The sequence below is a fragment of the Helianthus annuus genome, chromosome 15 (genome assembly GCF_002127325.2).
Source record: "Helianthus annuus cultivar XRQ/B chromosome 15, HanXRQr2.0-SUNRISE, whole genome shotgun sequence".
Lineage (NCBI taxonomy): Eukaryota > Viridiplantae > Streptophyta > Magnoliopsida > Asterales > Asteraceae > Helianthus > Helianthus annuus.
In genome coordinates this window covers 161,217,710-161,245,226 of record NC_035447.2, presented here as the reverse complement: position 1 = coordinate 161,245,226, position 27,517 = coordinate 161,217,710, and the positions used below count along the sequence as shown (strand labels likewise).

At 36.4% G+C, this 27,517-nt stretch overlaps 2 long non-coding RNA genes across 2 annotated transcripts; both read left to right on the top strand.

Moving 5' to 3' along the window:
* Window positions 1-5,261: 5,261 nt before the first annotated feature.
* Window positions 5,262-8,032, top strand: LOC110910778. The gene is made up of 3 exons (XR_002576461.2): window positions 5,262-5,596; window positions 6,218-6,278; window positions 7,912-8,032. It is a non-coding gene; the product is annotated as an uncharacterized LOC110910778 (long non-coding RNA).
* Window positions 8,033-10,439: 2,407 nt separating this feature from the next.
* On the top strand, window positions 10,440-13,263 carry LOC110910779. Its single transcript, XR_002576462.2, has 3 exons — window positions 10,440-10,774; window positions 11,397-11,457; window positions 13,090-13,263. It is a non-coding gene; the product is annotated as an uncharacterized LOC110910779 (long non-coding RNA).
* The last annotated feature ends 14,254 nt before the right edge of the window (window positions 13,264-27,517 follow it).

The window sequence follows — 27,517 nt, the reverse complement described above, 5'->3', positions numbered from 1 at the left end:
TTATCACTGTTTAGCGGAAGCGTATAAATAAAACCCAACATAATAAAGTATGAAATGTCATAAAGTGTTTAACGAAACATTCACGATCTGTGCCCACAAGACCAGCTCCTCCCTGTGCAAGCTCCATGTACCTAACGACCTGCAAGGCATGTAATAGAGGATCAACAACTAGTTGAGCGAGTTCACAGAAAGTAAATGCGTAATAGTAAGTTCGTTTGTAACATGTGGCGCTACTGGGTCGATAGTATGTTCTATTGGTGGGGGCTTCCCATGTTGCATATACACTAGACTATTTGTAACCATAAGTGTTCTTCTTAACCTGAGAACAGTAGTACGTACAAGGTTTACGTAGGATTTACGTAAGTGTCCTTCACAAACCGAGGACAGGGGTACAAGGGGGTTTACGTAGGTTTTACGTAAGTGCCTGACACAACCGAGGCAGTAGTGAGTATAAGTTCACGTAGGTTTTACGTGAGTGTCCTTCGCAACCTGAGGACAGTGATGAGTAACAGTATACGTAGGTTTTACTTATGTGTCCCGCACAACCGAGGACGATGGTAGATAGTCTAGTAACAGTGTAAGTACAAATCTATTCAACCTTATTCCTTCAATCCCATTCCCAAGCCCTGGGAATCCCATGCCTTAGTAAGAGTGTGAACTCACCTTGGTTTGCTCGGTATGTTATTGCTTCTAGGGTTAATTAATGTTTAAGTCCGTTACACACGACCTAGGGTACATTGCACATACTCGACGTAAGTATTTATACTCAATTAGGGTTTACAAGTCTTTGATATCCAAGCAATTGTGTTATGTGTGTTCATTATGTACAGAATTATATGATAAAGATTGTTCATACATACGGTATCATTCAGTAATGTACAGTATCATATAATCACATACAGGTAGAGTATAGTAGCATGTTGTTCCTCATACAGGTTTCTGAACTTGGCATCATAATACACTCAGTCTTTTTAAGTATAAACAGAACTCAGGGCATGTAACATCACTATAATTCAGATCATATATTCAATCAAAAACTCAGACAATTCATCAACAAAAGTCGGATCTTGCGTGCATACATTAAACTCAGACATCAGGTATAAGGCATACAAAATTCGGACCAAGGGGGTTCCCCCCTTTAAAACTCGTACAGGGATGCTCCCCCTTACAAACTCGGACAACCTCCATCCCCCCTTAAAAATTCGGACATATACCCTCCCTTTAAAACTCAGACACTTGCCCCTCAACATGTAAAAGTCGGACCAAGGGGGCTTCCCCTTCACAAAAGTCGGACAAGGGGTCTTCCCCCTTAAAAACTCGGACCCCCCTTGTCCCTGGTTTAAAATTCGGACCATCAAGTAGGGTTACAAAACTCAGACCAAAGTTTATCACACAAACTCAGACACCTTGTTCCTTCGTATAAAATTCAGACCTATGCCTTTTGTTAAGGAATTCAGACTTTTAAGCAAGAAGCTCAGACAAACAAACATGATAATCAAAACTCAGACTTTTGTGACTTCACAAAACCTTGACTGTTAACTACGAGTTTCAACATACGTGATTTCCAAGCCAATCCACAGAATCAATGGAACAGTTACATTCTTACATACATACGATAAGGAAAACCCTAATTCATCCATATGCAATCCAATTATCATTCAACAGTTCTAACATATAACGTATCTTGACATCAGGCAAACGATTACACTACTAATCAACATCATTTCACAATAATCAGAATTCAATCAGTAAGTACAGAACTAATATGTGAAGAACTAGGGTTTACATGAATCACAAAATCAAGAATTGATAATAACAAACAATCATTAAACAATTACCTTGGATTGATTCTAGACAAAGAGAGGAAATCAAGAGTGATGAAGAGCTTGTGCCAATGATGAAGATGATGATTGCAAGAGAGGATTAGAGAATGTGAAAATACGTGTTTTGATTCTTGGGTGATGATTAGTGAAAGGGATTAGGGTTAAGAATGATTAGAATTTCACTAATTACACTACTCATCCCTAAATATCATTTCTTACATAAAACACCCATCCCAATATAAGTTTACAGTTTCATCACCAAGTTCATGTATTTGTCACACTTAACACATAACCATGCACAATCACAATACACTTTATTGAACCAAAACATATACCGTTACAAAGTAAACCAATTGTGCAAGTGAACAACTAAACAAACAGTGAACGCGCAATAAACGCGAAAGTGGAATCTTGGAAACTCGAGTTGTCACATGGTCAGTCTGAAAGAACAATCCAGACACTGGAGGATATGCTTAGAGCTTGTGTGATCGATTTTGGTGGTAGTTGGGATTCACATCTTCCGTTGATTGAATTCTCCTACAACAACAGTTATCACTCCAGCATCAACATGGCTCCTTTCAAGGCTCTCTATGGTCGAAAATGTCGTTCACCAGTCTGCTGGAATGAGATTGGCGAGGCTCAACTTACTGGACCTGCCCTCATTTTAGAGACAACTGATAAGGTTAAGAAAGTTCGTTCTAACCTTCAGACAGCTAGAAGCCGTCAAAAGAGTTACGCGGACCTAAAACGCAAGCCCTTGGATTTTCAAGTCGGTGATCGTGTATTACTTAAGGTCTCACCTTGGAAAGGTGTGATCAGATTTGGAAAGAAAGGAAAACTTGCACCTAGATACGTTGGACCATTCAAGATCGTCGAAAGAATCGGTAAGGTAGCCTACAGACTTGACTTACCTCCTGAACTTGGAAATGTTCATCCAACCTTTCACGTGTCCAATCTCAAGAGGTGTTTAGCTAATGAGAACCTCCACATACCGCTTGACGAAATTCGTGTTGATAAAACACTGAAATTTGTTGAGAAACCGGTGGAAATCATGGAACGTGAAGTCAAGTGGCTTAAACGCAAGCGCATTCCTTTGGTCAAGGTTTGCTGGGAATCTAAACATGGACCCGAGTTTACTTGGGAACGCGAAGATCAAATGAAGGCAAAATATCCGCATCTTTTTCCACGAGTTTCCTCTAAATAAATTTCAGGACGAAATTTCCACAAGTAGGGGAGACTGTAACATATGTGCTTGAAATCATTGTGAACAGTTCAATTATCAATAAAACAATGATATTTGATCCCAATATTTGTTTGGTTGTGTTTTACATTTTTCATGTTTTGACTTTTGTTTGATTTTAAACTTTATATCGTTTTCTGGAGAATTATACGCAAACTGGTGCGTAAACGTACTCAGTTTAATGCGACAAATACTCCGGAACATCAACATATACTCAACATACCCTAAATATGTGACAACTCAAACTTTAGACTTACTGTGATGTAACGTTACGTGCTTACGAGAACTGAATTATATGTTGGATTTAATGAATGCTATGTTATGAATGTGCATTATGTGTGTATATATGTTATGAACGGCCCAAAACGCACAACACCCACTTGATTTCACAAACCCACTCGGTCCATATGGTTGGACTCGAGACCTTGAGGTAGCCCATGTGGGGTTTCGGCCCACTTCCCTTCATACGTATACATACCCACATGTCATTAGGGTTTTAGTTTTCACAAATCTTGCAATCAAGAACACACACACTCTCTTTCTCTCGACCGGAACCAAGGGCAGCCTCACCTTCACCACTTTCCTCTACTTGTAACCGGTTAGTGTTTGATGTATTATTGTTTGGTGTGTGATATAATAGCCTCGCATGATAATATAGGGTTTTGCCACATGTTGATTGTGTTCTTGTTAATCGACTTCTGTGAATGGTGATCATGATTACATACGAAATAGGTTGCATGAGTGATTTGTTATTTGGTCCGAATTGATGTTTGTAACCGGCTGTGATGATTCTGTTTGCACATGTGTTTTAAGTGGCATGTTAGTATGTTGATACGGTTCATAAGTTAATGATGTTCATAGACTGATTACTGATTGAATTGCCGAGATGATGTTCTGAATGATGGAGATGAACACGTATGAATATGTTTTGAACGGGATATTGAATTGATGATTTCTATGATTGATCTATTTCCGAAACTGTTTGATCTGTTTGCTAATTTTTCGGAATAAACGTTGCTGATAATTAAGGAAATTATGGAAAACTGTTACACATCTGGTTGCGACTCAGATTGCGAGTCGATACACCACTCGAGACCACAACAGCATGAACCGAAACCATGGTTGCGAGTCCAGTTGCGACTCGTAACCAGGCCATGACAAGCCGAGACCGGGGTTGCGAGTCCCGTTACGACTCGTAACCGGACCTTGCCAACTCGAAACCCTCAGTTGCGACTCGTAATCTCTGTTGCGACTCGAGACCATTTACATGCACACTGTTTTGGGCCTACATTGTCACGGGCCCAATCAATTGGGCCAAATAACTGGATTTATGCGATTGACTGCTAATTGGACTTATGACTGATTGTTATTGGACTGCTTATATTATTTGGGCCGAGACCTTTATGATTGGACTTGTATTGTAACATTCGAAAATTTCTAAAACATAATGACAATAATATATACATATATATATATATATATATATTGAAGTCCGATGCTCTTTGAAACTTCTATTAGTTTTTTTTTTTTTTTTTTTTTAAATATTTTTTAACACAACATAGGATTGAATCTATAACCAAGTATATGTGTGTTTATAAATTAACACATATGTGTAGGTTGCTCGTAAAATGTCTAGTTATTAGACAAAATATGTGGTTACAGTCATACCAATTTAACTACCAAATATGTTAACTACCAAATATGTACACGACACAATTCCATTCTTTGTCATCTTCTTTCATTGCAACTTACATGACTTGAATAAAAATAATACACAATCCATTACATATTTATTTATTACTATTATTATTATTATTATTATTATTATTATTATTATTATTATTATTATTATTATTTCACGGGTAGAGAGGGTATAAAACAACTCTAAATTTAGAATGTATATTCTTATAATATTAATTGAAATACCATCCATGCTTTTTCATTATGTATAACGTATTTGTTTATTTTATGAATCATGTGCATATTTTCCATAAATTTGTCTGTATGTGTGGTAGTCATTAATATGTTTTCACTTTTCATCCGTTGATTTAGTTAAGTATTCAATGTATAAAATAAATAAATAAACAAATAATTCAAAAATGAGTTTGAAATAGTATAAGATGATAGACATGGGTGACAGCTAGTTGCCTATATTTACTAGCAAAGATTTCGTCGATCAATCAACTCCTTTAATATAGGAGTCCTTTATTGAATTATAATACGGAATACCAATTACAAATACAGATACACAATCTCCTTACATTCTGGCCCCATAATCAAACTATTGTTCCGCGAGCACCACCGCATCACCCGTACTCCGCCGCGCCACCTTGGAGAAGACCACCGCTCGCCGCCGCACACAACCCTACCGCCGAAGAGCACCTAAGTGCCACCATCTGCGCCTATCGACGCCACAGCCGCATCCCAACCGCCGCAGCGCCACCGTCTGCCGCCGCAAACCAGATTTCAGCGCCGCCGCCGTGACCCCTTTCCTATAAATCGCAACCCACAAATTCCTTGCCTTTTGATTCAGGTTAGCAAACCGAACCGTTTTACGCATTGAACATATTTATTCGACTTTGAACCGTTTTGATTTCTGGCGGCTAGGACTACGGATCCATCATGGTAACTAAGCTTTGTTAAACTAGCCATCATTTTAAATAGCTAAATTAATTCAATACTGCCATGCTAAAAGATATATGTTTTGTTAGATTAATTTCATGAAATAAGTTTCTACAACTATATACATTATTTCTAAATATATTTTGAAGATGTACTATTTTATACGTAATGACATGAATGCAAAGTGATTGGATGATTTATATTTTTTTGGTTAACTTAATTAGTGGAAATCCGTTTTCAATGTGTAAGTAACAAATATAAACTGATCTTCAATGCCTATATAATATCTTTTCAAATATGATAGTAATTGAAACATTAGGTATTGTCTATATAGTGTCATTGTGTTAATTAAATCTATGGTTTTGACATCCTTTGAGATGAAAACGTAACTTGTATGATATATTTATGAACATGCTTTAAAATGATTAGTCAAAAATCATATAAAGCCCTGCCGTCGAAAATCAACTTACAACGAACTAAATAACATAACTCGCCACAAGTATGTTTAATTTGACATAAACCGAAAATATAGGTTGGTGAGCTTTTTGAGGATGACTTGATTTGTGGATTTTTGCTTTGCTTGTTAAACTAAGGTACGGATTCTGTTTTGATTACCTCGTAGTATCTTTATTTATTAGATTCGTTACTCCTTGGTACGAAGTCTTTGGTCTTCTCATCGTAGTATTTATCTTTATCATATCCGTTACTTTGTAGTACGGATTTTTGTCTCTGTCTTATAGTGTTATTTTCATGATTCGATACCAATATTCGTTTGATATGCGATACATTATAGGAGTCGGTTTGTATTTGTTTGTTTGTTTATTAGTGTGTTGTAGCATGCCATACCTCAGACTTGTATCATGGTCGCATGTTCCTGTTAGTATTATTTTCAGTTGCCTGTAAATTATTTATAAGGCCTTCGTATTTGTACTCTGTCACCCAAGCATGTCTGGCTTGTCGTTTGGGCGTCAACGACATGGCACTTATCGTGAAAGTGCGTAATAAAAGTTCACGGCGTCTCTAGCTTGTGCTTGTGTAGCACCTTGGCCACTAGAGGCGTATAGATCGATCTTAGCTCTGAGTTTGAGTTTGTTTGTCTGGAGATGGAATAAGGGGTGAACGCCACACTCACCGTCTCATAGGTGCATGGACTAGCTAGCTGTGTACCAGTCTGTTTCTGTTTCTGGCTTTGGGTGCTTCTGCGTTACACGACTTATTTTGTTGATATATAGTTGTCGTGTAAGTTAGTATATGTTTCTGTATGTGAATATGTTAAGTATCTGTTCTGATATGTCTGATATGTTTGTATGCATCTGGTTATGTTTCCGATTGTGTATTGTGTTAATTATGCTTTTGATTGTGTTCCGTATCCGATTCTGTTATGTATCAGCTATGTCTCTTTTGACTCAGCATATGTACCGGTTTGTATCAGATTTGTCTTGATCAGTATCAGTCTCAGTTTGGATTTAGATTCCGTGATATACGTTTAGTTTGTGTCCGACAATATCTGTATTCAGTATTTGATTCGGTGTCTGTCGATATTTTTTTGTTGAATCTATCTTTGTTCCGTGTCCATTTTTCCGATCGGTTTAAGGAATTTCGTAAGGATTAAATTATTCTACATTTAAAATCAAGTTATCGAGATTATTTTGGTTATTAAATATAAATCTCCAAAGCTATACAAATAGTTATTTTAATTAAATAATAACTTATGAAATTTGATTTAGTAATAGAGATGGTTTTGAATATGAACGTTATTTTAAAAATAATAGCATTATTAAACGTTGTTTAAAATATTCGATAGTTATTATTTCCTGGATTTGTATAAACGTTTCTTTTAAAAACTACAAATGATAGGTTGGAAACTTTTCTGGTTATACGGATACTAGATTAATTAAACAATATTTTCAATAAGTTTGCTTATACAAGGTAACATATTTTAGTCATTGTGGTCAACGATGTATCAGTCTCTACAACGGTTTAGTGTTGACTTTTGTTTCCGTATCAGTTGCCGTTACAATTTCAGATCGGTTCGTGTATCAGTTTTTTTTTTTGCATCAGTCATGTGCCTCCATTTGTTTTCAGTGAATGTTTCAGTTCAGTCTCAGTTCTGTTGTGTTTTGCTTCCGCTGATATGACTTTACTTGTACTGTTGATTTCTCCGTTACTGGGCAACTTTTGGCTCAGCCGTATTTTTCTTTTTGTGTTTGTCTTATTTTTTTACAGGTAATCTGGGATAATATGGGTTTCAGTGAGGAGCGTTAGGAAGTTGCTGACCAAGATTCTTTATTTCAGTAACGTAATAAAATGTAATTAAGATCTTTTATTTAATGTTATGGATTGGTTTTTAGTTTTGATATCTGTAAGAGTGACACGTCAGCCCTATTCGGGTCGGGGTGTTACACACGTCAGCCCTATTCGGTTCGGGGTGTTACAATTATGGTATCAGAGCAAAGGCTCTTTCCTGTAGAAAACTTAAACTTTAAAAAAAAAAAATTTAAGCTAAACCTGTGAGTTAATGGGTAGACGTTGGGTTAGGTATTCAACTTTCGATCAATCTTCGTAATCATCACTTTGTGATCTTCTATCTTCCGTTAGAGGTTATTTGTCGTTAATTATTACTTCCATATTCTACATCTCAATTGTATGGGATACATTATTCTATCCTCATTGTGGTTTCTTTATGGAATTCATGAATAACTCGAAACATAGTGGATGACACGGTTGAAGTGATTGTCATCGAACGAACACGAGTATGTGTCATGTGGACCTTGCTACCGCACGTCCTTCAAGAGTTTTTTTTTCACATCGGTAAGACGTATCGTCATGAAATCAATACATCTACTTTAGTTACCATCTCGTTCTTTCTTAGAGACTTGACATATGACTATATATGATTCCTTTATTATCTCTTTGCCTACCTTACAATTTGGAAAAAGTCATCGAGATGCATGAAGGGAGGACAATTAGGGCACTGATGTAAGGTGATTGACAATTACGGTCATGAACGTAATTGTGAATTACAGGTACATACGTGCGCTTTTGGTTTCCTATTATGTAGATTGGTGAACATCCGAATTCGTTTACATTCTAGTACTCCGAATTCTGATATGGTTGAGTTAGTTTTGGTTGCATTTTAATTTAATTTGATTCGGTCCATGTTTACCTTGTCTTGTTGGTAACGTCGTACTATTTAATTAGTTTGTGATACACGTTTATGCACTCTGAACTCAGTTCCGTATGCCTTAGATGCCGTAATTTAATAGATGAAAGACACTTACTCATCTTCCAGCATTTATAGAATATATGAAAAAAAAAGTGGTTTGTATTATTATCATTGTTGTTACCATTATAGTATTAAATGATATACTAGCTTTCGGTGCACACTATTAAGAGATAAACTTTTGTTAGTGACATTTGAATTGAACGACTTAGAACTTAAGCTGTAGAATATTGAATAATACGACCTTTTGAATAATCTAAATTTGATTTTGAACTTTGAATTAATAAGATTTGTACCGTAACATGTTATTTTGGGTATGGCATTAATTCCAAGGACAAAATTATTTAAGAGGTGGAGTATTGGAACATCCTTAGAATTTGAATATTGAGTAGTAAAATAATCAACGATAACAATATTATATATATTGAATATAAATTGTTAATTATAAAAAAGCTATTAGTGATTTGGTTAATTACATCACTAATTAATTAAATGTATTTACTCTAATATAAGGTATAAACGTTTTTATACAAACCTATTTGTATCTTGATGTAAAAAATTTCTAGCTGTTGAAAACAACTCTGTTCGAGTTCGAATTTAATAAGATATTATTTTTCTCACATCTAAATTATAACTATGAAATTTAAATCCTAGAATCATATGGCTGTAATATTTCGTGATCTGGATACATGTTTTGTAAGGTACTCTAGTTAACAATTTCGAGGACGAAATTTTTTTTTAGAGGGGAAGAATTGTAACATTCGAAAATTTCTAAAACATAATGACAATAATATATACATATATATATATATATATATATTGAAGTCCGATGCTCTTTGAAACTTCTATTAGTTTTTTTTTTTTTTTTTTTTAAATATTTTTTAACACAACATAGGATTGAATCTATAACCAAGTATATGTGTGTTTATAAATTAACACATATGTGTAGGTTGCTCGTAAAATGTCTAGTTATTAGACAAAATATGTGGTTACAGTCATACCAATTTAACTACCAAATATGTTAACTACCAAATATGTACACGACACAATTCCATTCTTTGTCATCTTCTTTCATTGCAACTTACATGACTTGAATAAAAATAATACACAATCCATTACATATTTATTTATTACTATTATTATTATTATTATTATTATTATTATTATTATTATTATTATTATTATTATTTCACGGGTAGAGAGGGTATAAAACAACTCTAAATTTAGAATGTATATTCTTATAATATTAATTGAAATACCATCCATGCTTTTTCATTATGTATAACGTATTTGTTTATTTTATGAATCATGTGCATATTTTCCATAAATTTGTCTGTATGTGTGGTAGTCATTAATATGTTTTCACTTTTCATCCGTTGATTTAGTTAAGTATTCAATGTATAAAATAAATAAATAAACAAATAATTCAAAAATGAGTTTGAAATAGTATAAGATGATAGACATGGGTGACAGCTAGTTGCCTATATTTACTAGCAAAGATTTCGTCGATCAATCAACTCCTTTAATATAGGAGTCCTTTATTGAATTATAATACGGAATACCAATTACAAATACAGATACACAATCTCCTTACATTCTGGCCCCATAATCAAACTATTGTTCCGCGAGCACCACCGCATCACCCGTACTCCGCCGCGCCACCTTGGAGAAGACCACCGCTCGCCGCCGCACACAACCCTACCGCCGAAGAGCACCTAAGTGCCACCATCTGCGCCTATCGACGCCACAGCCGCATCCCAACCGCCGCAGCGCCACCGTCTGCCGCCGCAAACCAGATTTCAGCGCCGCCGCCGTGACTCCTTTCCTATAAATCGCAACCCACAAATTCCTTGCCTTTTGATTCAGGTTAGCAAACCGAACCGTTTTACGCATTGAACATATTTATTCGACTTTGAACCGTTTTGATTTCTGGCGGCTAGGACTACGGATCCATCATGGTAACTAAGCTTTGTTAAACTAGCCATCATTTTAAATAGCTAAATTAATTCAATACTGCCATGCTAAAAGATATATGTTTTGTTAGATTAATTTCATGAAATAAGTTTCTACAACTATATACATTATTTCTAAATATATTTTGAAGATGTACTATTTTATACGTAATGACATGAATGCAAAGTGATTGGATGATTTATATTTTTTTTGGTTAACTTAATTAGTGGAAATCCGTTTTCAATGTGTAAGTAACAAATATAAACTGATCTTCAATGCCTATATAATATCTTTTCAAATATGATAGTAATTGAAACATTAGGTATTGTCTATATAGTGTCATTGTGTTAATTAAATCTATGGTTTTGACATCCTTTGAGATGAAAACGTAACTTGTATGATATATTTATGAACATGCTTTAAAATGATTAGTCAAAAATCATATAAAGCCCTGCCGTCGAAAATCAACTTACAACGAACTAAATAACATAACTCGCCACAAGTATGTTTAATTTGACATAAACCGAAAATATAGGTTGGTGAGCTTTTTGAGGATGACTTGATTTGTGGATTTTTGCTTTGCTTGTTAAACTAAGGTACGGATTCTGTTTTGATTACCTCGTAGTATCTTTATTTATTAGATTCGTTACTCCTTGGTACGAAGTCTTTGGTCTTCTCATCGTAGTATTTATCTTTATCATATCCGTTACTTTGTAGTACGGATTTTTGTCTCTGTCTTATAGTGTTATTTTCATGATTCGATACCAATATTCGTTTGATATGCGATACATTATAGGAGTCGGTTTGTATTTGTTTGTTTGTTTATTAGTGTGTTGTAGCATGCCATACCTCAGACTTGTATCATGGTCGCATGTTCCTGTTAGTATTATTTTCAGTTGCCTGTAAATTATTTATAAGGCCTTCGTATTTGTACTCTGTCACCCAAGCATGTCTGGCTTGTCGTTTGGGCGTCAACGACATGGCACTTATCGTGAAAGTGCGTAATAAAAGTTCACGGCGTCTCTAGCTTGTGCTTGTGTAGCACCTTGGCCACTAGAGGCGTATAGATCGATCTTAGCTCTGAGTTTGAGTTTGTTTGTCTGGAGATGGAATAAGGGGTGAACGCCACACTCACCGTCTCATAGGTGCATGGACTAGCTAGCTGTGTACCAGTCTGTTTCTGTTTCTGGCTTTGGGTGCTTCTGCGTTACACGACTTATTTTGTTGATATATAGTTGTCGTGTAAGTTAGTATATGTTTCTGTATGTGAATATGTTAAGTATCTGTTCTGATATGTCTGATATGTTTGTATGCATCTGGTTATGTTTCCGATTGTGTATTGGGTTAATTATGCTTTTGATTGTGTTCCGTATCCGATTCTGTTATGTATCAGCTATGTCTCTTTTGACTCAGCATATGTACCGGTTTGTATCAGATTTGTCTTGATCAGTATCAGTCTCAGTTTGGATTTAGATTCCGTGATATACGTTTAGTTTGTGTCCGACAATATCTGTATTCAGTATTTGATTCGGTGTCTGTCGATATTTTTTTGTTGAATCTATCTTTGTTCCGTGTCCATTTTTCCGATCGGTTTAAGGAATTTCGTAAGGATTAAATTATTCTACATTTAAAATCAAGTTATCGAGATTATTTTGGTTATTAAATATAAATCTCCAAAGCTATACAAATAGTTATTTTAATTAAATAATAACTTATGAAATTTGATTTAGTAATAGAGATGGTTTTGAATATGAACGTTATTTTAAAAATAATAGCATTATTAAACGTTGTTTAAAATATTCGATAGTTATTATTTCCTGGATTTGTATAAACGTTTCTTTTAAAAACTACAAATGATAGGTTGGAAACTTTTCTGGTTATACGGATACTAGATTAATTAAACAATATTTTCAATAAGTTTGCTTATACAAGGTAACATATTTTAGTCATTGTGGTCAACGATGTATCAGTCTCTACAACGGTTTTGTGTTGACTTTTGTTTCCGTATCAGTTGCCGTTACAATTTCAGATCGGTTCGTGTATCAGTTTTTTTTTTGCATCAGTCATGTGCCTCCATTTGTTTTCAGTGAATGTTTCAGTTCAGTCTCAGTTCTGTTGTGTTTTGCTTCCGCTGATATGACTTTACTTGTACTGTTGATTTCTCCGTTACTGGGCAACTTTTGGCTCAGCCGTATTTTTCTTTTTGTGTTTGTCTTATTTTTTTACAGGTAATCTGGGATAATATGGGTTTCAGTGAGGAGCGTTAGGAAGTTGCTGACCAAGATTCTTTATTTCAGTAACGTAATAAAATGTAATTAAGATCTTTTATTTAATGTTATGGATTGGTTTTTAGTTTTGATATCTGTAAGAGTGACACGTCAGCCCTATTCGGGTCGGGGTGTTACACACGTCAGCCCTATTCGGTTCGGGGTGTTACATGTATAATTCTGGGCCGGGTATAGTTTGGGATTAGACATTCAAATCACAAGTGATGTTTATGACATGTTGACTGTTTACGTGCATACGTGTTGCTATGATATATATACGTGAATTACTTGAACCGAACCTGACTTGTGTGGTAACCCTATTAGGACGTGGTTGACCACTGTTAGTTCAAGAACCCTCTTTCCTTTGTGTATCTACCGAGCAACCCAAGGTGAGTTCACACAGCCAAGGCATGGGATTCCCGGGTTGGGAATTGGGTTGGATATGTTGAATATGGAATGATTACTCGTACTTACGCATTCTCTAGACTATAGACCATCGTCCTCAGGTTAGTCAGGACACGTTACGTAAAGCCTACGTAACCCAGTATTTGCCATTTGTCTCCCGGGTCGGGAGGACACGTTACGTAAAGCCTACGTAACCCAATACCATCCACTGGCTTCCAGGTCGGAAGGCCACGCTGCGTAAAGCCTACGTAGCCCCCACGCGTACCATGTCCTCGGGGAAGGGCACGTCATGTAAAGCCTACGTGACCCTGTACGTTTTCCTGTTCTCGGTAAAGAAGAACACATGGTCGGAAGTTAGTCTAGTAAGTACCGTTAATGAGAAGCCCTCATTAGCCAGGATAAACATGGGAAGCCCCCACCAGTATTATGAACACAAGGTTTGGGAAGCCCCCACCTTTAGTACTCACTAGTATGGGAAGCCCCCACTAGCTATACTTATGCACTATGTTATGAACTTACTTTCTGTGAACTCGCTCAACTAGTTTGTTGATTATTTGCTGCATGCCTTGCAGGACCTTAGGTATACTGGAGCTTGCACAGGGAGGAGCAGGTCGTTGTGGGATACGGATCATGAACTTTATCTGAACTTATAACTATTTTGAGATTACATACTATGCTTCCGCTACTTAAACGATGTTTGGTTTTGAAACATCAATCATGTCATGATGATTTACATTAATTACTTTTACTATTAAATGCTATGTTTGATATGATTGATGGCTTGATCCTGGTCAGTCACGCTCCCAAGCGGTGGTACTCCGCGGGTGGATTTTGGGGGTGTGACAAAATAACCTTTACATAACTTAGAAATAAGTTTTGAAGGCCTTGGTATGGCAAAAACAAGTTAATTCGCTTACAGGGACTAAACTTGACAAACTGCGAAAGTATTCCAATTTGAACTGTAACAAACATTCCGGAATATGACCATAAGTTAAACACACCTTAAATATCCTTTACATAGCTTAGAAATAGGCTTTGAGAGGTTCGGTGTGCTAAAATAAACTTTTGGGTCATTCAGGGACTAAAAGTGTCAAAAAGTGCACAAGTTTGCACTTTCGCGCATAACTTACGTTCTGAATACATCCGGAGATCCAAAAATTTATGTAAGCATTATAATATTATGTTTAAAGGTTTGGCTTGTCAAAAATCCATTCGTCGCGTAATTTGGATCATTTTTCGCGCTTATGCGCATTCCGTCGTAATTAACCGAACATCGCGATCGTACGACCAAAAGAACCAACATCCGGCTTATTTTTGAGCATGTTTCATGTCCTCAATGTTTAGGCATCATTTTAGGGCCTTAAAGATGGCTTAACGGGCCTTTGAATGTGTCGGAAATGGCCTTAAACCATAACAGGGACCTAAACTGTCATTTCTGAAACTTGGGTTCTGATCTGGACTCCCAGGCGGGGTGCGTAAGACCATGTCCAAATCTTACGAGGGCCGCGTCAGCCCTGCAGATGCAGAAACTAGTTTTTTTTGCTGTTTTTGGCCTTTCAATCACTCCAAAGGGCAATGCCCCTTCACAATCTCTGGAGTTAGGGTCATAATGTGATACCACAACATCTTGACAAGTGTACGAATGAGATCCTGGCACGAAATTCAAGAAACGATCCTAACAGTTTTGCTTTTCCTATAAATACCCCCCCCCCATTTGGTGTAAAACCCACAAAACTGATCAAAGAGCTCTAAGTTGATGCCATTGCTTCATACCTGAGCTCCTGGATCAAGTTTAGCTTTCGGGGACCCTTCGTAAGTGTTCTTTCGTTCTTTTAATTGCTTTCTAGTGCTAAAGTCAAACTTTGTTTGACTTTCTGCGTTGACCAGCTTATGGTCAACACGAAGTTCGTTGGAACTTCATAACGTGAGCGTGATCACGATGGTTATAGTCCGTAGTGACTATACCTACTGATTACCACGTTATCTAGGCTTAGTGACGAGTCGTAGTTTCGGCCAAAATGCGCATTCTTGTGTATTTTGTAACCAAACTACTCGTGAGTATCAAAACCGTTTGTTTTGATACCAAACCTGTTTTTTAAACTTAGTTAAGCATGTTCTAACATGCTTAGCTCGTCACTTTTAGTTTAGTGCTTATATAGGGTCGTAGGGTAAGCGATCTAAACAATCGCTTACACTTTCGAACCCGACCCATTTGGTCGATCATTAGGATCCGACCAAACACATTAGGTGACCATAGCTGTAACCTTCCGAGGTTATACCTTATGGTCACGATGTTAGGCGTTCGAAACGCGTTCTACGCGAACGACGCGTTAAGGTAGCATAAGCTACCTAAACGGGTCGTAATGGGTCGTAAGCACTTAGGTTAGGTTTCATTTTAGTATGTAGGCTTTGTTAAACCATATTACACGAGTCTCCATACTCGTTTGGTTTACGAACCCGCATACTATCCGATCCTCCGATTTAGGTCCGGTATATTAACATAGTTACCTATATTAGGTGTCGTTTGATATCCGTGATCTCTCGCATTATTTGATTGTTATACAAGAACTTCAAAGCAATCTCAGCTGAGTACATAGACCCCTCTTTTACTGTTTTCCAAACTGTTTTGGGGTGGAACACATGTGCCTACTTGTTACTTTATGCTTTCAATGTTTTCATACCATATGCTTATTATGTTCGTTAGTACATATATAGTACATGATTTCATTGTGTTTATGCTATGTATGTCCATTGTGTGCATACTTAGTACAATCGATTTACAATACATTTTCATGCTATGTATGCCCATTGTGTGCATGCTTAGTACATTGCTTTACACTACATTTTATGCTATGTATGCCCATTGTGTGCGTACTTAGTACATTATTTTACGTTACATTTTATGCTATGTATGCCCATTGTGTGCATACTTAGTACATTTATTCATCACATGCTCACATTTTGGTATGACATTTGGTTTGTTCAAATGATACAATGTACATTCATTAACATTAGCTACGCCACTCGTTAGTAGGTAATGGTACCATAGGACTTGACAACTCCCATTCCTGAAATCTCGGGTTTGTTTGGATTGGAAGGAATGACCGAATTCGATAAACAATAACACATATAGACCTTTAATTTGTTTAAAGGTCTATCATCACAGTCACAAAGGCTTGAATGTATGAATTTTCACAATACCGCATAAATGTTTGTATCAGTATAGCATGCAATTGTCCACAAAACATAACTTTGACTTAAACTATGTTTAATTCAATACCCTGTTTTTGTGCATTTTACCTATGGCCCAATTGATATATTTTCACATGCCATACATGATATTTTGGATACACATTACAATGATTTACATTAAACATAAACAATTTGACATTGATATACACATTTGGTGGTTTACCTTAGACACGAACATTTTGACATGATTTACACAATAACACTTGACAACTGATTTTATAACACGAACAATTTACATGGTGGTTGGTTTGGGTAAATGGTTTGAGTAACGTGGCGTATGTAATATGATACAAACATGGTGGATACGCCACTGGCACTTCCTATATATAAATGTTTGTATAATATTACATATCGTAGCGTTATCTAAATCATTTCAGTATAGACATACAACATTTTATACAAATAACATACTTTTCGCAAGACATTGTTTTACAAAACAACTTATCTTATACGAACTCATTTTACTTAGTTATTCATTTAACCATACATTATTCTCTTATTTATACATATCATTTGATCTTGTTGCTTTTCAAATGATTTACAATACAAAACAATTTATAAGGTTCATGACTGACTGTTATTAAACGTTTTCTTTAAACTCAAGTCATGTACCCCATTTTCACAAAACTATGTATCTCACAGGCATTTTTATGCTGACGTACCCACTTTCACATGTGTTGGTGCAGTTGTCTGTCGACTACATCTTCGTTCGAGTCTTAGAGTCTTAAAATAGGAATGGTTGTTAAATGATTGTAAATACAAGAAATGTGAATTTGTATAGGTTGTATATAGTTGGATCGCTCATTAGGTCCGTTTAGGGTTTGGACCGTTCATATGACAAGTCACGGACCGCTCGAGTGAACATGGTTGGACCGCTTATTGGTCAACATATGTGGACCGCTCTTGTGACTTCATGTGTGGACCGCTTATTGGGCCTGTCCAATAAGCGGTTCCCAAACTCTATATATACCTTATTAGCGATCTGATTTAGATAAGAGTTGTAACGTTTTGGTGAAATCGTGCCGAGGTTCTGCCGGTGCGAGATTCAAGTTGTAACCAGCGTCAAATCAATACAACAAGTAGTTAAAGTGATATTTGTGTTGTTTCTACCTTAGTTTCTTGTTATTCCGCACCTGAAACCAAGGAGAAAGCCTCTGATCGACTCGTTCGGGTCAGAATACGATCCTACAAGTGGTATCAGAGCTCAGGAGGAGGTTCTCTACAGAAATCAGCCGGATTTCGTCACTTTTTCTTACTTCTACACCTTCTTTTTCTGATTCGAGAAGATTTCACGGTCGGAATTTGCTCAATTTTTCACAGATTGTGCGAAATAGTATCGAGATAAACCCTAGAAAGTTTCAGATCTAAATTCAAAGTTTTAGTGGATCAAAATTGGTATTGAAGTTGAACCGCTCGTTCGAACAAGCTCTTGAACCGCTTATCCGGACGAATCAGGAACCGCTCATTCGGTCGGATCGACCTTGAATCGCTTATCCGGACATTGTGAATCGCTCATTCAGACGAGTTTGGAACCGCTCATCCGGTCAAATTGTTTCTGGATCGCTTATTCGAACAGAGTTTGGAACCGCTTATCCGGTCGGTTAGAATCGCTCATCCGGTCGAATTGTTTCTGGATCGCTTATTCGAACTAATTTGGATCGCTTATAGAACTGATTTGGATCGCTTATTTGGATCATTTCTGGATCGTTTTTTCAGACAATTTTTGGATCGCTTATTTGTCATCTGGATCGCTTATTTGGACCGCTTATTTGGCATAACTGCTGTTTGATTCGCTTTTCTATCACATTTAGATCGCGTATTCGTCAACAAACACGTGTCGTTCTGTTTTGCAAAATATGGCAATGATGTTTGATGAACAGGAGAATTATTATTTCGAAAGATTTAATAACTGGAATAACGGATTTCTAGATGAGGGGTATAGAAAAGTGAGCAAAGATGGTTGGGCAAAAAGGTTCAAATATTTCGTGTGTCTGAAAGACGAAATGTTGGATGATCTTAAAGACCGATATGATGTTTTACTGAATTATCTGAAAGATCATGAGATATATCCGTCAGCTGCTGAGAAATTGGAGAAATTTGCAGATGCATTACCAATTGAATGGAGTGAATGTTTGAAAAATTTAAGAGAGGACTCAAATTTTTCAAAACTACCTCTAAATCAATTCATCAGCAAACTTAAAGCTCATGAACTTGAAGTCAGTAAGAAAAAGAAAGAGATGATTAAGGTTTTGGAGTATAACATGCTAGATTTGGATACAGATGTGATTGAGGAAATGTACAAAAGAGTTGCTAAATGTGTCAGAGCAAAAAACGTGCTAAAATACGATTTCAAACAAGGTTGTTATATTGATAATGTTGGTAATCCTCTTGATTTCGTTAAACTCTTTTGTGCAGGTAAATTTATGGAAAATGAAGAAAAAGCTCCAAAAGCTGAAGAATTGGTGAAGAATGAAACAATGTGCTCAACATGCGATAACTTTAAGACTGATAATGACAAACTCGTGAGAGACATAGAAAGTTTAGCATCTGAAGTCAAAAAGTTGAAAGACGAGAAGCACGTTGCTGAAAAACAGATTCTTTCTTTGGAAAAAGATTGTGAGAAGTTGAAAGCCGAAAACGACAAACTGTTGATTGATTTTAACAGTTTGACTTTGAAAAATCAAGAATTTGAGGGGCAAGTGAAAATTCTTGAAGATGGGAAAAATGTGTTTAGTAAAAACAACATTGAAAATCAAAAGATGATAAATTCCCATCTTCAGAAGATTGTCGAACTTGAAAAAGAAGGTGAAAGGGCTCAAAAGAGAATCAAAGAGTTGGTAAAAGAGCTTGAAGACAAACAGAAATCTTCAGAAGATTTAGATTTCTGGATTAAGCTTGAAAATAAGAATCTAAAAGCCAATGAATCAAAATTTCAGGAACAGATCAAAATTTTGATAAATGAAAAGTCTGTTCTTGAAAGTTTGAAGGTTGAGAATGACAATTCCATCAAGTCTCATCTTGAGAGAATATCTCAGCTTGAGGAAGAAGCTAAGAATTCCAGGACCAAGATAGATAAACTTGAGAAGAAATTGATCAGTTTTGCGACTAAATCTGACAAGTTGAATATTCCTTGTCCAAAACCGATCAATTCAGTTCCGATGAGTGAAAATGCTACAAACGTTGACAAAGTCAAAGTCAAAGATTGTGATGATAAAACTGATGAGGAAAATGAGAATTTTTATTCAGCAGATGAGTCTGTGACAGAGTCTGATGATGAAAATGTTAAGAAAGAAAAACAAAAATTGTTTTTAAAGTTGAAAGAAAAATTTCAGAAAACTGTTCTGCAATCAACTGAAAAAGGTGAATGCTCTAAGCAAAAACCTGTGAAGAAGATTGTAAAACAGAATCAAAACTTTAAAAATGAAGGAAAAAACTCATCAGTGCGATCATCCAATCAAAAGAAAAAATTACAAAAAATTGAAAATGAAAATTCAAAATTTGTTGTGTGCAGAACAAACCACAGTGCAAAAGCGTCAAAACCAGCACATTTGAGGAAGGAATATCACCAAGCCAGACAATGCTATGATCTGAGCATTTGGTGTGAAAAAGGTGGTAACTGGTATGATAACAGGGTGTGCTACAGCTGCGGATATCAGGGGCATATTGCTGTTAACTGCCAATACTGGAGTTATGAGACCAGGAGGTGCTACAATTGCAATATCAAAGGTCACATTTCCAGAGATTGCCCAAGGAGATCGCATGAAAGATTGAGGGCCAATTCTCAGAAAATGGCAAAGAAGATACCAGTCGTTGTCAAGCCCAAAGAATTGAAAGCTTCGGGTCGAAACGTCAAAGAACCGAAGGTCAAAGAATCTAAAGTTCAAGAAACAAAAGTGAAGCTTTCTCAGGGGCAGAAAGATCGACTGAGGAAAAAGAGAAAGAAAGCAAGAGAATATCTCGAAAAGATTTTGTCCTCGGGTTCACGAGACAAACAGAATAACAGTTCTGATGAATCTACTCCCTCAGCTGAAAAGACAAGCAAAAAGAATTCATCAGATACAAATCTGGGGACTAAAGAGGAGAAAAAGAAGAAAGTGAAGTTTTCACTTCCTGGCGATGAATCTGTTTCTTCGGAAACAAAGGAGCCACATGTCGGCGATGAATCTGACTCATTAAAGTCAGACAAGCCACATTCAGGCAATGATTCTGGTATGGTAAAACCAGAAGAGCCATGTGTTGAGGTAAAGGTCGAGAATTCTAGTTTAACAATGGATGAGAAAAATTTTCCACCATTGTTGAACAAGAATTCAAAATCACCCAAGGCTGGTCAGGCTTGGGTGAAACTTTTCAAATAGAAAAACCTGAATTGCCGGAGCTCCCAGGTTTGTAAGCGTGGAGCATGAATCGGCATTCTTTTTAAATCTGTGTTTGAGATTTTGCAGGAATTGCCGGAGATCCCAAGATGGTATCGTGGATCATGAATCGGCATCTTTCTTGAATTTTATTCGGTAACGTCAATCATGCAAATGGTAAAGAGGTTTGGTTGTGTTTGTGAATGTTTTACAAGTGGTACAGAGGATTCTGGACTGCATATGGTAAATCAAGGACATTAACTTGTACTTGGATTTTCCTACTTTTGTGTAGAAAACAAGATGATGAAGTAACCCCGTACCTAAACTGTTTGGTAAACAAACTAAGTTTTCCGGAAAAGCCATTTTGATTAAAACAAACTTAAGTGTTTTGAAATCACAATGGGAAAATAGTTTGTTGTGAGGGGGAGTTCTGATTGTTTATGCCAGGTGGATAGAGAATTGAAGTGATTCTCATCAAGTTGTCATGTTTGTACAGTTTGTTTCAAATTTTCCCAGAAAATCAAAATTGAAACATATTTTGATTTTAGGGGGAGTAAAATTTTAAAAAATTTGAAAATTTGAAAATGTCAAAAACATTGAAAAATTTAAAAATGAGTTTTGTTGTGAAAAAGAGGAAATGATTGTAAATCAGTGGACTATCACAGCATGCTAAAGAGATGTAATGTAAAATGTGAGAAACGGTCTCACTAAAGATGTGACGATAGGCTCAGCTAGACTAGTAGATTTGCGATAACGATACAAACTTAAATGTAAAAGCCTAGTTCTAGTGGGAAACATGGTTGAAAGCATAGTACTTAGTTTTGTCCTTCTTGACTGTGTGCCTACTCGGTAATCGCTGAATGCCAAAAAGCATAAAACTGGTTGAGTTTGTGAACTTTCACAACTTTGCTGAAAAGTCGCTGTGATTGTGCATTTCTTTTTGCAAAGATTTAAACTTGTTTGATTTCTTTATTTTGTTTAAGCATCGGACATCCTCTGCGTATACGTGAGTATCGACCTGGATGTTGTTGCCTAAACGTTCTGCTTTATTTTCTTTGGTGTTTCGTTTAAGCTTTGGACCTCCTCTGCGTATACGGAAGTATCGACCTGGTGGTTAAAGCCTAAACAACTTCAACTTGTTTTATTTTCTTATTTTGTTTAAACATTGGACTTTCTCTGCGTATACGGAAGTATCGACCTGATTGTTAATGTTTAAACATTCTGCTTTGTTTTCGCACATATCACAGTTGATGAAAGTTTAAAGGCATTACTTGAGTTAGTGTATTGCATGATGAGGGGATATGCTGAGATCGTGGGGTCCATAAGAACTTAGTGCATAATTAATATACCTTAAACGTATCGGTAAGCATTTCGAAAGTTGTTAGATTGAGCTTAAGCGGACAACAATATCGTCAATCAACGTGAATCGTTTAGAACTTAAAACGATTAGAAGCTTAACGGTGCTCGTGATGTGTCTCAAAAACTGATATGATCCTCTTACACAAACTCACAAAAATATGTTTGTACATATTTCATTTTCTGCATTTAAATTTCTATTTTTGCATTTATGTTTCATATTTTCAAAAATCCAAAAAGATTTTCGACAACTGATGGTGAAGAGCTGATTTTCAAAATCTCAAAGGCTAAACTTGATGAACAGTCAGTTTGGTTTGTGAGAGAGTGTTAAATTGTGAAGATTTGAAATGCAAATTTGGTTCATTAACTTGATGAATAAGTTGAATGGTAACCTACAGTTTGATCTTCATAATTTTTCTTATATGATTTGTTGATTCATTAAGTTGAATTGCAAATTGTATTAGTTTGTAATAGTATGGTTGAGTTTTGCAGGTTTCTGATCCTGTTGCTACAGATAGCCAGGAGATATATCAGAACCAGAGTTGATGAACTGAACAGAGAAGCCAGGAGATAATTTCGATGGTAGTAACAAAATCCCAGACAACTATCCTAGCAGAGTGATAGGGGGAGTCTGATGAAGGTTATAGCCAAAGAAAGTTAGATCCAGGCAGAATTTTTGAAGAAGACCGAACTATATCCGAGAATGTCTTGTTGAAGACTCTCACTGAAGATTCCGTCAACATTCAAGGGGGAGTCTGTTGGTGCAGTTGTCTGTCGACTACATCTTCGTTCGAGTCTTAGAGTCTTAAAATAGGAATGGTTGTTAAATGATTGTAAATACAAGAAATGTGAATTTGTATAGGTTGTATATAGTTGGATCGCTCATTAGGTCCGTTTAGGGTTTGGACCGTTCATATGACAAGTCACGGACCGCTCGAGTGAACATGGTTGGACCGCTTATTGGTCAACATATGTGGACCGCTCTTGTGACTTCATGTGTGGACCGCTTATTGGGCCTGTCCAATAAGCGGTTCCCAAACTCTATATATACCTTATTAGCGATCTGATTTAGATAAGAGTTGTAACGTTTTGGTGAAATCGTGCCGAGGTTCTGCCGGTGCGAGATTCAAGTTGTAACCAGCGTCAAATCAATACAACAAGTAGTTAAAGTGATATTTGTGCTGTTTCTACCTTAGTTTCTTGTTATTCCGCACCTGAAACCAAGGAGAAAGCCTCTGATCGACTCGTTCGGGTCAGAATACGATCCTACAAGTGGTATCAGAGCTCAGGAGGAGGTTCTCTACAGAAATCAGCCGGATTTCATCACTTTTTCTTACTTCTACACCTTCTTTTTCTGATTCGAGAAGATTTCACAGTCGGAATTTGCTCAATTTTTCACAGATTGTGCGAAATAGTATCGAGATAAACCCTAGAAAGTTTCAGATCTAAATTCAAAGTTTTAGTGGATCAAAATTGGTATTGAAGTTGAACCGCTCGTTCGAACAAGCTCTTGAACCGCTTATCCGGACGAATCAGGAACCGCTCATTCGGTCGGATCGACCTTGAATCGCTTATCCGGACATTGTGAATCGCTCATTCAGACGAGTTTGGAACCGCTCATCCGGTCAAATTGTTTCTGGATCGCTTATTCGAACAGAGTTTGGAACCGCTTATCCGGTCGGTTAGAATCGCTCATCCGGTCGAATTGTTTCTGGATCGCTTATTCGAACTAATTTGGATCGCTTATAGAACTGATTTGGATCGCTTATTTGGATCATTTCTGGATCGTTTTTTCAGACAATTTTTGGATCGCTTATTTGTCATCTGGATCGCTTATTTGGACCGCTTATTTGGCATAACTGCTGTTTGATTCGCTTTTCTATCACATTTAGATCGCGTATTCGTCAACAAACACGTGTCGTTCTGTTTTGCAAAATATGGCAATGATGTTTGATGAACAGGAGAATTATTATTTCGAAAGATTTAATAACTGGAATAACGGATTTCTAGATGAGGGGTATAGAAAAGTGAGCAAAGATGGTTGGGCAAAAAGGTTCAAATATTTCGTGTGTCTGAAAGACGAAATGTTGGATGATCTTAAAGACCGATATGATGTTTTACTGAATTATCTGAAAGATCATGAGATATATCCGTCAGCTGCTGAGAAATTGGAGAAATTTGCAGATGCATTACCAATTGAATGGAGTGAATGTTTGAAAAATTTAAGAGAGGACTCAAATTTTTCAAAACTACCTCTAAATCAATTCATCAGCAAACTTAAAGCTCATGAACTTGAAGTCAGTAAGAAAAAGAAAGAGATGATTAAGGTTTTGGAGTATAACATGCTAGATTTGGATACAGATGTGATTGAGGAAATGTACAAAAGAGTTGCTAAATGTGTCAGAGCAAAAAACGTGCTAAAATACGATTTCAAACGAGGTTGTTATATTGATAATGTTGGTAATCCTCTTGATTTCGTTAAACTCTTTTGTGCAGGTAAATTTATGGAAAATGAAGAAAAAGCTCCAAAAGCTGAAGAATTGGTGAAGAATGAAACAATGTGCTCAACATGCGATAACTTTAAGACTGATAATGACAAACTCGTGAGAGACATAGAAAGTTTAGCATCTGAAGTCAAAAAGTTGAAAGACGAGAAGCACGTTGCTGAAAAACAGATTCTTTCTTTGGAAAAAGATTGTGAGAAGTTGAAAGCCGAAAACGACAAACTGTTGATTGATTTTAACAGTTTGACTTTGAAAAATCAAGAATTTGAGGGGCAAGTGAAAATTCTTGAAGATGGGAAAAATGTGTTTAGTAAAAACAACATTGAAAATCAAAAGATGATAAATTCCCATCTTCAGAAGATTGTCGAACTTGAAAAAGAAGGTGAAAGGGCTCAAAAGAGAATCAAAGAGTTGGTAAAAGAGCTTGAAGACAAACAGAAATCTTCAGAAGATTTAGATTTCTGGATTAAGCTTGAAAATAAGAATCTAAAAGCCAATGAATCAAAATTTCAGGAACAGATCAAAATTTTGATAAATGAAAAGTCTGTTCTTGAAAGTTTGAAGGTTGAGAATGACAATTCCATCAAGTCTCATCTTGAGAGAATATCTCAGCTTGAGGAAGAAGCTAAGAATTCCAGGACCAAGATAGATAAACTTGAGAAGAAATTGATCAGTTTTGCGACTAAATCTGACAAGTTGAATATTCCTTGTCCAAAACCGATCAATTCAGTTCCGATGAGTGAAAATGCTACAAACGTTGACAAAGTCAAAGTCAAAGATTGTGATGATAAAACTGATGAGGAAAATGAGAATTTTTATTCAGCAGATGAGTCTGTGACAGAGTCTGATGATGAAAATGTTAAGAAAGAAAAACAAAAATTGTTTTTAAAGTTGAAAGAAAAATTTCAGAAAACTGTTCTGCAATCAACTGAAAAAGGTGAATGCTCTAAGCAAAAACCTGTGAAGAAGATTGTAAAACAGAATCAAAACTTTAAAAATGAAGGAAAAAACTCATCAGTGCGATCATCCAATCAAAAGAAAAAATTACAAAAAATTGAAAATGAAAATTCAAAATTTGTTGTGTGCAGAACAAACCACAGTGCAAAAGCGTCAAAACCAGCACATTTGAGGAAGGAATATCACCAAGCCAGACAATGCTATGATCTGAGCATTTGGTGTGGAAAAGGTGGTAACTGGTATGATAACAGGGTGTGCTACAGCTGCGGATATCAGGGGCATATTGCTGTTAACTGCCAATACTGGAGTTATGAGACCAGGAGGTGCTACAATTGCAATATCAAAGGTCACATTTCCAGAGATTGCCCAAGGAGATCGCATGAAAGATTGAGGGCCAATTCTCAGAAAATGGCAAAGAAGATACCAGTCGTTGTCAAGCCCAAAGAATTGAAAGCTTCGGGTCGAAACGTCAAAGAACCGAAGGTCAAAGAATCTAAAGTTCAAGAAACAAAAGTGAAGCTTTCTCAGGGGCAGAAAGATCGACTGAGGAAAAAGAGAAAGAAAGCAAGAGAATATCTCGAAAAGATTTTGTCCTCGGGTTCACGAGACAAACAGAATAACAGTTCTGATGAATCTACTCCCTCAGCTGAAAAGACAAGCAAAAAGAATTCATCAGATACAAATCTGGGGACTAAAGAGGAGAAAAAGAAGAAAGTGAAGTTTTCACTTCCTGGCGATGAATCTGTTTCTTCGGAAACAAAGGAGCCACATGTCGGCGATGAATCTGACTCATTAAAGTCAGACAAGCCACATTCAGGCAATGATTCTGGTATGGTAAAACCAGAAGAGCCATGTGTTGAGGTAAAGGTCGAGAATTCTAGTTTAACAATGGATGAGAAAAATTTTCCACTATTGTTGAACAAGAATTCAAAATCACCCAAGGCTGGTCAGGCTTGGGTGAAACTTTTCAAATAGAAAAACCTGAATTGCCGGAGCTCCCAGGTTTGTAAGCGTGGAGCATGAATCGGCATTCTTTTTAAATCTGTGTTTGAGATTTTGCAGGAATTGCCGGAGATCCCAAGATGGTATCGTGGATCATGAATCGGCATCTTTCTTGAATTTTATTCGGTAACGTCAATCATGCAAATGGTAAAGAGGTTTGGTTGTGTTTGTGAATGTTTTACAAGTGGTACAGAGGATTCTGGACTGCATATGGTAAATCAAGGACATTAACTTGTACTTGGATTTTCCTACTTTTGTGTAGAAAACAAGATGATGAAGTAACCCCGTACCTAAACTGTTTGGTAAACAAACTAAGTTTTCCGGAAAAGCCATTTTGATTAAAACAAACTTAAGTGTTTTGAAATCACAATGGGAAAATAGTTTGTTGTGAGGGGGAGTTCTGATTGTTTATGCCAGGTGGATAGAGAATTGAAGTGATTCTCATCAAGTTGTCATGTTTGTACAGTTTGTTTCAAATTTTCCCAGAAAATCAAAATTGAAACATATTTTGATTTTAGGGGGAGTAAAATTTTAAAAAATTTGAAAATTTGAAAATGTCAA